The following is a 13,415-nucleotide window of genomic DNA, read 5'->3' as shown; positions in this document are numbered from 1 at the left end:
TAAACCCTAAACCCTAAACCCTAAACCCTAAACCCTAAACCCTAAACCCTAAACCCTAAACCCTAAACCCTAAACCCTAAACCCTAAACCCTAAACCCTAAACCCTAAACCCTAAACCCTAAACCCTAAACCCTAAACCCTAAACCCTAAACCCTAAACCCTAAACCCTAAACCCTAAACCCTAAACCCTAAACCCTAAACCCTAAACCCTAAACCCTAAACCCTAAACCCTAAACCCTAAACCCTAAACCCTAAACCCTAAACCCTAAACCCTAAACCCTAAACCCTAAACCCTAAACCCTAAACCCTAAACCCTAAACCCTAAACCCTAAACCCTAAACCCTAAACCCTAAACCCTAAACCCTAAACCCTAAACCCTAAACCCTAAACCCTAAACCCTAAACCCTAAACCCTAAACCCTAAACCCTAAACCCTAAACCCTAAACCCTAAACCCTAAACCCTAAACCCTAAACCCTAAACCCTAAACCCTAAACCCTAAACCCTAAACCCTAAACCCTAAACCCTAAACCCTAAACCCTAAACCCTAAACCCTAAACCCTAAACCCTAAACCCTAAACCCTAAACCCTAAACCCTAAACCCTAAACCCTAAACCCTAAACCCTAAACCCTAAACCCTAAACCCTAAACCCTAAACCCTAAACCCTAAACCCTAAACCCTAAACCCTAAACCCTAAACCCTAAACCCTAAACCCTAAACCCTAAACCCTAAACCCTAAACCCTAAACCCTAAACCCTAAACCCTAAACCCTAAACCCTAAACCCTAAACCCTAAACCCTAAACCCTAAACCCTAAACCCTAAACCCTAAACCCTAAACCCTAAACCCTAAACCCTAAACCCTAAACCCTAAACCCTAAACCCTAAACCCTAAACCCTAAACCCTAAACCCTAAACCCTAAACCCTAAACCCTAAACCCTAAACCCTAAACCCTAAACCCTAAACCCTAAACCCTAAACCCTAAACCCTAAACCCTAAACCCTAAACCCTAAACCCTAAACCCTAAACCCTAAACCCTAAACCCTAAACCCTAAACCCTAAACCCTAAACCCTAAACCCTAAACCCTAAACCCTAAACCCTAAACCCTAAACCCTAAACCCTAAACCCTAAACCCTAAACCCTAAACCCTAAACCCTAAACCCTAAACCCTAAACCCTAAACCCTAAACCCTAAACCCTAAACCCTAAACCCTAAACCCTAAACCCTAAACCCTAAACCCTAAACCCTAAACCCTAAACCCTAAACCCTAAACCCTAAACCCTAAACCCTAAACCCTAAACCCTAAACCCTAAACCCTAAACCCTAAACCCTAAACCCTAAACCCTAAACCCTAAACCCTAAACCCTAAACCCTAAACCCTAAACCCTAAACCCTAAACCCTAAACCCTAAACCCTAAACCCTAAACCCTAAACCCTAAACCCTAAACCCTAAACCCTAAACCCTAAACCCTAAACCCTAAACCCTAAACCCTAAACCCTAAACCCTAAACCCTAAACCCTAAACCCTAAACCCTAAACCCTAAACCCTAAACCCTAAACCCTAAACCCTAAACCCTAAACCCTAAACCCTAAACCCTAAACCCTAAACCCTAAACCCTAAACCCTAAACCCTAAACCCTAAACCCTAAACCCTAAACCCTAAACCCTAAACCCTAAACCCTAAACCCTAAACCCTAAACCCTAAACCCTAAACCCTAAACCCTAAACCCTAAACCCTAAACCCTAAACCCTAAACCCTAAACCCTAAACCCTAAACCCTAAACCCTAAACCCTAAACCCTAAACCCTAAACCCTAAACCCTAAACCCTAAACCCTAAACCCTAAACCCTAAACCCTAAACCCTAAACCCTAAACCCTAAACCCTAAACCCTAAACCCTAAACCCTAAACCCTAAACCCTAAACCCTAAACCCTAAACCCTAAACCCTAAACCCTAAACCCTAAACCCTAAACCCTAAACCCTAAACCCTAAACCCTAAACCCTAAACCCTAAACCCTAAACCCTAAACCCTAAACCCTAAACCCTAAACCCTAAACCCTAAACCCTAAACCCTAAACCCTAAACCCTAAACCCTAAACCCTAAACCCTAAACCCTAAACCCTAAACCCTAAACCCTAAACCCTAAACCCTAAACCCTAAACCCTAAACCCTAAACCCTAAACCCTAAACCCTAAACCCTAAACCCTAAACCCTAAACCCTAAACCCTAAACCCTAAACCCTAAACCCTAAACCCTAAACCCTAAACCCTAAACCCTAAACCCTAAACCCTAAACCCTAAACCCTAAACCCTAAACCCTAAACCCTAAACCCTAAACCCTAAACCCTAAACCCTAAACCCTAAACCCTAAACCCTAAACCCTAAACCCTAAACCCTAAACCCTAAACCCTAAACCCTAAACCCTAAACCCTAAACCCTAAACCCTAAACCCTAAACCCTAAACCCTAAACCCTAAACCCTAAACCCTAAACCCTAAACCCTAAACCCTAAACCCTAAACCCTAAACCCTAAACCCTAAACCCTAAACCCTAAACCCTAAACCCTAAACCCTAAACCCTAAACCCTAAACCCTAAACCCTAAACCCTAAACCCTAAACCCTAAACCCTAAACCCTAAACCCTAAACCCTAAACCCTAAACCCTAAACCCTAAACCCTAAACCCTAAACCCTAAACCCTAAACCCTAAACCCTAAACCCTAAACCCTAAACCCTAAACCCTAAACCCTAAACCCTAAACCCTAAACCCTAAACCCTAAACCCTAAACCCTAAACCCTAAACCCTAAACCCTAAACCCTAAACCCTAAACCCTAAACCCTAAACCCTAAACCCTAAACCCTAAACCCTAAACCCTAAACCCTAAACCCTAAACCCTAAACCCTAAACCCTAAACCCTAAACCCTAAACCCTAAACCCTAAACCCTAAACCCTAAACCCTAAACCCTAAACCCTAAACCCTAAACCCTAAACCCTAAACCCTAAACCCTAAACCCTAAACCCTAAACCCTAAACCCTAAACCCTAAACCCTAAACCCTAAACCCTAAACCCTAAACCCTAAACCCTAAACCCTAAACCCTAAACCCTAAACCCTAAACCCTAAACCCTAAACCCTAAACCCTAAACCCTAAACCCTAAACCCTAAACCCTAAACCCTAAACCCTAAACCCTAAACCCTAAACCCTAAACCCTAAACCCTAAACCCTAAACCCTAAACCCTAAACCCTAAACCCTAAACCCTAAACCCTAAACCCTAAACCCTAAACCCTAAACCCTAAACCCTAAACCCTAAACCCTAAACCCTAAACCCTAAACCCTAAACCCTAAACCCTAAACCCTAAACCCTAAACCCTAAACCCTAAACCCTAAACCCTAAACCCTAAACCCTAAACCCTAAACCCTAAACCCTAAACCCTAAACCCTAAACCCTAAACCCTAAACCCTAAACCCTAAACCCTAAACCCTAAACCCTAAACCCTAAACCCTAAACCCTAAACCCTAAACCCTAAACCCTAAACCCTAAACCCTAAACCCTAAACCCTAAACCCTAAACCCTAAACCCTAAACCCTAAACCCTAAACCCTAAACCCTAAACCCTAAACCCTAAACCCTAAACCCTAAACCCTAAACCCTAAACCCTAAACCCTAAACCCTAAACCCTAAACCCTAAACCCTAAACCCTAAACCCTAAACCCTAAACCCTAAACCCTAAACCCTAAACCCTAAACCCTAAACCCTAAACCCTAAACCCTAAACCCTAAACCCTAAACCCTAAACCCTAAACCCTAAACCCTAAACCCTAAACCCTAAACCCTAAACCCTAAACCCTAAACCCTAAACCCTAAACCCTAAACCCTAAACCCTAAACCCTAAACCCTAAACCCTAAACCCTAAACCCTAAACCCTAAACCCTAAACCCTAAACCCTAAACCCTAAACCCTAAACCCTAAACCCTAAACCCTAAACCCTAAACCCTAAACCCTAAACCCTAAACCCTAAACCCTAAACCCTAAACCCTAAACCCTAAACCCTAAACCCTAAACCCTAAACCCTAAACCCTAAACCCTAAACCCTAAACCCTAAACCCTAAACCCTAAACCCTAAACCCTAAACCCTAAACCCTAAACCCTAAACCCTAAACCCTAAACCCTAAACCCTAAACCCTAAACCCTAAACCCTAAACCCTAAACCCTAAACCCTAAACCCTAAACCCTAAACCCTAAACCCTAAACCCTAAACCCTAAACCCTAAACCCTAAACCCTAAACCCTAAACCCTAAACCCTAAACCCTAAACCCTAAACCCTAAACCCTAAACCCTAAACCCTAAACCCTAAACCCTAAACCCTAAACCCTAAACCCTAAACCCTAAACCCTAAACCCTAAACCCTAAACCCTAAACCCTAAACCCTAAACCCTAAACCCTAAACCCTAAACCCTAAACCCTAAACCCTAAACCCTAAACCCTAAACCCTAAACCCTAAACCCTAAACCCTAAACCCTAAACCCTAAACCCTAAACCCTAAACCCTAAACCCTAAACCCTAAACCCTAAACCCTAAACCCTAAACCCTAAACCCTAAACCCTAAACCCTAAACCCTAAACCCTAAACCCTAAACCCTAAACCCTAAACCCTAAACCCTAAACCCTAAACCCTAAACCCTAAACCCTAAACCCTAAACCCTAAACCCTAAACCCTAAACCCTAAACCCTAAACCCTAAACCCTAAACCCTAAACCCTAAACCCTAAACCCTAAACCCTAAACCCTAAACCCTAAACCCTAAACCCTAAACCCTAAACCCTAAACCCTAAACCCTAAACCCTAAACCCTAAACCCTAAACCCTAAACCCTAAACCCTAAACCCTAAACCCTAAACCCTAAACCCTAAACCCTAAACCCTAAACCCTAAACCCTAAACCCTAAACCCTAAACCCTAAACCCTAAACCCTAAACCCTAAACCCTAAACCCTAAACCCTAAACCCTAAACCCTAAACCCTAAACCCTAAACCCTAAACCCTAAACCCTAAACCCTAAACCCTAAACCCTAAACCCTAAACCCTAAACCCTAAACCCTAAACCCTAAACCCTAAACCCTAAACCCTAAACCCTAAACCCTAAACCCTAAACCCTAAACCCTAAACCCTAAACCCTAAACCCTAAACCCTAAACCCTAAACCCTAAACCCTAAACCCTAAACCCTAAACCCTAAACCCTAAACCCTAAACCCTAAACCCTAAACCCTAAACCCTAAACCCTAAACCCTAAACCCTAAACCCTAAACCCTAAACCCTAAACCCTAAACCCTAAACCCTAAACCCTAAACCCTAAACCCTAAACCCTAAACCCTAAACCCTAAACCCTAAACCCTAAACCCTAAACCCTAAACCCTAAACCCTAAACCCTAAACCCTAAACCCTAAACCCTAAACCCTAAACCCTAAACCCTAAACCCTAAACCCTAAACCCTAAACCCTAAACCCTAAACCCTAAACCCTAAACCCTAAACCCTAAACCCTAAACCCTAAACCCTAAACCCTAAACCCTAAACCCTAAACCCTAAACCCTAAACCCTAAACCCTAAACCCTAAACCCTAAACCCTAAACCCTAAACCCTAAACCCTAAACCCTAAACCCTAAACCCTAAACCCTAAACCCTAAACCCTAAACCCTAAACCCTAAACCCTAAACCCTAAACCCTAAACCCTAAACCCTAAACCCTAAACCCTAAACCCTAAACCCTAAACCCTAAACCCTAAACCCTAAACCCTAAACCCTAAACCCTAAACCCTAAACCCTAAACCCTAAACCCTAAACCCTAAACCCTAAACCCTAAACCCTAAACCCTAAACCCTAAACCCTAAACCCTAAACCCTAAACCCTAAACCCTAAACCCTAAACCCTAAACCCTAAACCCTAAACCCTAAACCCTAAACCCTAAACCCTAAACCCTAAACCCTAAACCCTAAACCCTAAACCCTAAACCCTAAACCCTAAACCCTAAACCCTAAACCCTAAACCCTAAACCCTAAACCCTAAACCCTAAACCCTAAACCCTAAACCCTAAACCCTAAACCCTAAACCCTAAACCCTAAACCCTAAACCCTAAACCCTAAACCCTAAACCCTAAACCCTAAACCCTAAACCCTAAACCCTAAACCCTAAACCCTAAACCCTAAACCCTAAACCCTAAACCCTAAACCCTAAACCCTAAACCCTAAACCCTAAACCCTAAACCCTAAACCCTAAACCCTAAACCCTAAACCCTAAACCCTAAACCCTAAACCCTAAACCCTAAACCCTAAACCCTAAACCCTAAACCCTAAACCCTAAACCCTAAACCCTAAACCCTAAACCCTAAACCCTAAACCCTAAACCCTAAACCCTAAACCCTAAACCCTAAACCCTAAACCCTAAACCCTAAACCCTAAACCCTAAACCCTAAACCCTAAACCCTAAACCCTAAACCCTAAACCCTAAACCCTAAACCCTAAACCCTAAACCCTAAACCCTAAACCCTAAACCCTAAACCCTAAACCCTAAACCCTAAACCCTAAACCCTAAACCCTAAACCCTAAACCCTAAACCCTAAACCCTAAACCCTAAACCCTAAACCCTAAACCCTAAACCCTAAACCCTAAACCCTAAACCCTAAACCCTAAACCCTAAACCCTAAACCCTAAACCCTAAACCCTAAACCCTAAACCCTAAACCCTAAACCCTAAACCCTAAACCCTAAACCCTAAACCCTAAACCCTAAACCCTAAACCCTAAACCCTAAACCCTAAACCCTAAACCCTAAACCCTAAACCCTAAACCCTAAACCCTAAACCCTAAACCCTAAACCCTAAACCCTAAACCCTAAACCCTAAACCCTAAACCCTAAACCCTAAACCCTAAACCCTAAACCCTAAACCCTAAACCCTAAACCCTAAACCCTAAACCCTAAACCCTAAACCCTAAACCCTAAACCCTAAACCCTAAACCCTAAACCCTAAACCCTAAACCCTAAACCCTAAACCCTAAACCCTAAACCCTAAACCCTAAACCCTAAACCCTAAACCCTAAACCCTAAACCCTAAACCCTAAACCCTAAACCCTAAACCCTAAACCCTAAACCCTAAACCCTAAACCCTAAACCCTAAACCCTAAACCCTAAACCCTAAACCCTAAACCCTAAACCCTAAACCCTAAACCCTAAACCCTAAACCCTAAACCCTAAACCCTAAACCCTAAACCCTAAACCCTAAACCCTAAACCCTAAACCCTAAACCCTAAACCCTAAACCCTAAACCCTAAACCCTAAACCCTAAACCCTAAACCCTAAACCCTAAACCCTAAACCCTAAACCCTAAACCCTAAACCCTAAACCCTAAACCCTAAACCCTAAACCCTAAACCCTAAACCCTAAACCCTAAACCCTAAACCCTAAACCCTAAACCCTAAACCCTAAACCCTAAACCCTAAACCCTAAACCCTAAACCCTAAACCCTAAACCCTAAACCCTAAACCCTAAACCCTAAACCCTAAACCCTAAACCCTAAACCCTAAACCCTAAACCCTAAACCCTAAACCCTAAACCCTAAACCCTAAACCCTAAACCCTAAACCCTAAACCCTAAACCCTAAACCCTAAACCCTAAACCCTAAACCCTAAACCCTAAACCCTAAACCCTAAACCCTAAACCCTAAACCCTAAACCCTAAACCCTAAACCCTAAACCCTAAACCCTAAACCCTAAACCCTAAACCCTAAACCCTAAACCCTAAACCCTAAACCCTAAACCCTAAACCCTAAACCCTAAACCCTAAACCCTAAACCCTAAACCCTAAACCCTAAACCCTAAACCCTAAACCCTAAACCCTAAACCCTAAACCCTAAACCCTAAACCCTAAACCCTAAACCCTAAACCCTAAACCCTAAACCCTAAACCCTAAACCCTAAACCCTAAACCCTAAACCCTAAACCCTAAACCCTAAACCCTAAACCCTAAACCCTAAACCCTAAAACCCTAAACCCTAAACCCTAAAACCCTAAACCCTAAACCCTAAAACCCTAAACCCTAAACCCTAAACCCTAAACCCTAAACCCTAAACCCTAAACCCTAAACCCTAAACCCTAAACCCTAAACCCTAAACCCTAAACCCTAAACCCTAAACCCTAAACCCTTAAACCCTAAACCCTAAACCCTAAACCCCAAATATCATATTGTATACGTTCTAGAAATAAAACCAACACATAAAAAATTCATCAGATTAAAGAATCTTCTGGTTCTTTCATGAATGTTTACATTAATTCTCTATTATTTTTCGCATCACTATTGATCCGGAATGGTCCAACCGGTTATGCCAAACTATAAACATATTCTTGTATGTAAATTTCTGGTTTACAATAACATGTGTTTCAATTGCATTAATATATGTGTAGTACAAGTCAGAGAAAAAACATATGCAATTTATTTTTAATATGCCTTGTTTTTCATATATTCAATATTTTTTCATTAGTTGTCTCAATATGATATCCATTTCGGAGGATATTCTTAAAACTTAACAAATTTATTTGAGACTTACAAGAATATAATACATCATCAATAATATAAATTTGTATTTCTCCATGTAACAACAAAATAACTCTTCTGGAGCTTTCAATCAATTTGTTTTTTTTTTAAAAATAAATAAACACCATTTCAACAATAATCAATAATAAAAATAGTAAATAAGTAGTATTTAAAAAAATTAAACATAAATAAGCAAATTTTATCTTACATTTACATTTTTTTATGCACTACAATCAATATAAATAATAAATAAGTATTAATTCATTTTTCAAAATAAAGAATGAACAAATATTCATTTTTCAACTTACAATTTTCCGTAACAACATAAAAGATAAAAATTAAAATTCCACCTTATATTGTAATACCTCTAATGAAATAGATAAGTTTCTTTAAGGCATTGTATTAATAGAAATGAACAAGCTTCTTTTAGGGCATTGTATTAATAGAAAATTAAATGATTTATGAAAGTAAATCATCTCTTTTCAAATAATTTTGTATAAGTTTGATATACTATTTTTTTTTTAACAGTGAGGGCTCAATTTTTCATAAATGTCACCTATTTTATATATCTCTTTTTCATCATTCAAATAATGTCAAAGCATTTTGACGTACTACAGGTACATTGGTGTATGACAGGTACATGACTAATAATAGCATGAATTTTCTTATTTGTCATTCTCTTTACTTTCTAATTATTTCTCCACTTCTAGTGGTAATTCTTTTTGTTCATTTATTTTTCCACTTCTAGTGGAATGATGCGCTTTTTCTTCATTATCATGTCCATATCTAATAGTTTGTCCATCATATTATTTTCCACTTCATGTGTAATTATTATTTTGTTCAACCAGAACAAGACATGTGGCTTCAATAATTTATTATAATTGAACTTCAGGTTAATTGATAAAATTAATGAAATAGCTTCAAGCCAATTTCATTAATATAATTTATATTCATATGGCTTCGGGCCATTTCATTAACATAATATAATGTAAAAGATAATGTATAAACTCGAAATATTTCTTGAATCTTCTTCGGGAAGAGTACATCAAAAAATTCCACATCATATAAATCTTATTGAAATCTTCTTCAAGAAGATATATTAAAATATTCTCATATTGATTTTTGTGAGCCACATAAATCTTCTTCAAGAAGATTAAATTATTAAAAGAAATATGAACATCACATTAATTTTTGCACATTATTTAAATTTTCTTCATTATCTTTCTACTTCAGGTGGAAATATGTGTTTTTGTAATAATCACCATGATAATAAACTCATTCTTGTACGTCCACATCCACAAGTTTTTTTTTCAAATTTATTATTATATATTGCTATATTTACTTCAAGAAATGAAGCAGAACAAATTGAATTATTTTGTCCAACAACTCATTATAATCTCTTCAACCATAAAGAGATAATAAATCAACTTAGAATATCTTTTAACTTCTTCAAGAAGATTAAATTATTGAAAAAAAAAATATATAAACATCATGATAAATTTGCGCATCATATAATTTTTCTTTATATCTTCTTCAGGAAGATCTTCTTAATATCTTTTGAAATCTTCTTCAAGTTGATAAGATGGCTACAATGGCTTCGGAGCAATTGCTCGGTGCATTTTATAAAATTGAGAATTTTCGTAATATCTCTTGAAATCCTCTTCAAGAAGATTCAATTATTGAAGAAAAAAAAATATGAACCACTATACAATATTTATACATCATATAAGTCTTCTTCAAGAAGATTTTTATTTTAAATCTTCTTCGGGAAGATTAAATTAAAAAATGCACTTCATATAAAATTCTATGAATCATACTAAACATCTCAAAATAAATATAAATAAATTGATAACTTATTTCATTTAGCAATTACTAGGAAGTATTATTTATATAAATGAAATTGAAATAAAAGTTATTAAAATTAACTCGTATCTTCAACTAGTAGAGCTCTCGTGCTGATAACGTGTTATAAAATAAATATAAACAAGCATAAGATGAATAAACAAAATAGAGAGGAAAATATGACAATCTCTTTATTCATATATTTCTCATATGTGTGTACAATACAAGATTACAAAACCTCTATTTATAGGCTACAAATTGTAAATGAGAGCCATACAAATAATAAATTGAGAAATGAATTCCAACAGTAGTGGGCATCAATATGCATAAAGTAGTGGGGAAATAAATTGAGGATTAATATGGGAGTTACAAAATGAATGACATCCACACATTTAATATATATTCATAACAAGTGTCAATTTGTATCATTTTGATCCTGCTTCATACTGAAAGATAGAAAACAGAACCATCTGTCTAGTTTTTGTATTCAGTAAAAGTCGTTGTGCAACCCAGGATAACTGAACTCAAGAAAACAAAAACTTCTACAAACAATGACGATATTGGACTTAAAATTAATTAAAAATAATGATGCCTGGTTAAATGCAATATTCCCCATTGCTTGTAAGAATGGTCAGCACAACCCTCTTGGGATCGGAATAACAACAAATTTATATCCTGGATTTGATGAGATAAGCTTGTGCGGATAGAAAATCATGTGCATTTGTCAGATATCTTTTTCAGATCTAATTATGTTGTATGTTATATGGATTTGTACGTTATATATATTTGTGGATATAAAATTATGTGTCAGCTGCAAGTAATAATTAATGCATTAATTGTGCGAATTGAAAAGAACGTGTAATTTGTCAGATATCAGATTCAGATATAATTATTTTGTACGTTATATGGATTTGCTGACACTTGAGCGGTTAGTGAGATTTATATTCAGATCAAATTATTTTCTACGCCATGTGGATTGGATTGATAATTTGTTTTTTTTCATTTATAATTGCAGATGCGACTTGGAATGGGTCACGTGTCCAAGTTGCCTGATACATTTACTACTTAATCAGTGTAAATGCATTAATAATTGGCTTTTGGGGTCCATGGTGCGGGTCTCGATCTGACGCCGTATAGATGAATTGACTGGTTAAATGTGTCCAAACAATACGACCCAATACATAACCACTAAAAAATTATCAATGGGTACGGATATTGAAGCATTTTCACAATCATAACCACTAAAAAATTATCTTACTTTAAGTCCTATCCATTAAGAATTGACCTTATCATATCCTATATCTTTGTCCGTTAAATTTATCGGAAAACGAAATGGTAGGAAATAATATAATTAGTATTATTATGTTTTACAAATCGAACATCAAAACTTGTTCATTTCACATATGTGCAATCACATGACAAATATAAAAAGGAAAATAAAAAACAAATTATTTTTTTATATAACAAGAGCATTCAAAAATACGAATATCTCTTCGGACAAAATCAATGATTTAACTAAATAACAAGATGTGTAAATAAAAATAATATCATTACTCACTAATACAAAATACCCATACACTGACTTTTCAAATACCTACACCGACTATTAGAGAGGTGGCAGTGATGGCGCCGTAAGTTTATGTATACCCTTTACTAACAGATAAAAACCAATTTGTATAGGTCCTCAACACCGACGGGTAAAATAATAGTCCATGCAGGTCTTCAACAGTGACAATTTAAAAATAGTCAATGCTACCCTGCACCAACGGATTAAAAAATAGTCAGTGTAGGACCTAAAAACAGTCATTGTTGGTTTTATATATACCCTTGAGGTTTGCACATATTGTCCTAACAAATTCTATATTCCCCACCGACAAATTCAATTCCGCGGTAAGCGATCAAGATATCTTCTTCCTCACTCAATTGAGAGGGTTTCATCCCTAATGGAAGCCAAATTTAGGGATCTTCATTATGGAACACCTAAAGGAGGTGGCATTGAAGACACGTAAGGAGCTTGATATAACTATAGGCACATATGTCACCCTCTTTGTGAAGTACTTGAAGGTGAACATATACAAATAAAAGGTAGAAGTCAACCCCAACATCGGCCTAACATATATAATAGAGCAACGTCACCTTCTCACCGCATGGTACAAAAATAGGACGAATGTCCATATCTATATGCGGATGGCGGATGCGTTGTTAGGATTCGTATGTTCGGAAACCATCATGCCGACTCCAAGTGAAGGTGCCAACATCATGGAGATGACCCTGACAAAGGAACTAGAAGAATATCACCCTCCAATCATAGAAGGTGAGCCAATCGAAGAGTCAGAGGAGGAACCTCAAGCCAACCAAGTCGTTACAAGAAGCATCTCAAAGGCGACTAAAGAGAGAGAGACAAGGAATATTGGAAAGGTGAATCTGATTCAAGTGTAGGAGCGCACCATATGAGATGCTGGATTCGGTACTGGCTATACCTGAGATGGTGTTCACAGTGACCACACGAGACGGAGAGCAACCCACGCATGAGGATCCTGTCCAGCCGCCACACCGTATGGCTACACCGAGTCCGTATGCGACATCATCTATACCGCAGACAGACATTAGGTCCATACCAGCCAAAGCAACCCGCACGAAGGAGTCATATGTGACATTAGCCAATGCCGTGGGACCTTCAACCGCCACCACACCGAATCTTCTTTTCCAACAGGAGCAAATCAGACCTACCACCTGCATGGGACTAGGCATTTCCTCCAGTCAAGATGAACCTCATCGATGCCCGGCAGTGGAAGAGCTCGTGGAGATCAAGCAAAGCCTTGATAGCCTCGAGTTCCATAGAGCTCTCATGGACAATGCGAGCGAGTTCTTCAGGACCTACCATGCCAAGGAAGGACCACCTTTCAGATGCATGCCTCGTCGGTTTTGAGTAAGTTTGACCCTGGGTTCAATTTCTTCTTCGAAGTTTTTAACATTGCATTGGGGACAATGCAAGGTTTAAGCTT

This window comes from Carex rostrata, chromosome 12 (assembly GCF_964058835.1).
Source record: "Carex rostrata chromosome 12, lpCarRost1.2, whole genome shotgun sequence".
NCBI classification, from domain to species: domain Eukaryota; kingdom Viridiplantae; phylum Streptophyta; class Magnoliopsida; order Poales; family Cyperaceae; genus Carex; species Carex rostrata.
This window is presented reverse-complemented; position numbering follows the sequence as displayed.